At 53.2% G+C, this 312-nt stretch overlaps 1 protein-coding gene across 1 annotated transcript in view; it reads right to left on the bottom strand.

The window, feature by feature from the left end:
* NSD1 (nuclear receptor binding SET domain protein 1) overlaps positions 1 to 312 on the bottom strand; it is a gene marked incomplete at its 5' end in the record, with an annotated part of 41,969 nt that overhangs the window by 30,936 nt on the left and 10,721 nt on the right. The gene's annotated exons all lie outside the window — the stretch shown is intronic.

Here is a 312-nt window from a genome sequence, read left to right as displayed (position 1 = left end):
TCCCCCCCCCCCCCCCCCTGCCATACTTTTGTATATACTGCATCAGCCTTGTATTCCCCATCTGCTACTGCAAGCCCATTTACTGCCTTTTCCTCCCAACAATAGATTCCACAATGAGATCAGGGAGCAAACAGTCCTCGCCAGCAACCGCAGGCTCCTCAGGGATCATCATGTCTTTGCATCTGCACAATGCTGTGGTGTCGCAAGGGAAACCCAGTAACAGGTACTTCCCCGGTACAAACCTAACCCCCCATCCATGCCACCTCAACGCTCCAACACACGGCAAGCTCCAAAAAGAGTCCTGACGCTCTT

Source organism: Antrostomus carolinensis, unplaced genomic scaffold (assembly GCF_000700745.2).
Source record: "Antrostomus carolinensis isolate BGI_N321 unplaced genomic scaffold, ASM70074v2 scaffold20231, whole genome shotgun sequence".
Lineage (NCBI taxonomy): Eukaryota > Metazoa > Chordata > Aves > Caprimulgiformes > Caprimulgidae > Antrostomus > Antrostomus carolinensis.
This window is presented reverse-complemented; position numbering and strand designations above follow the sequence as displayed.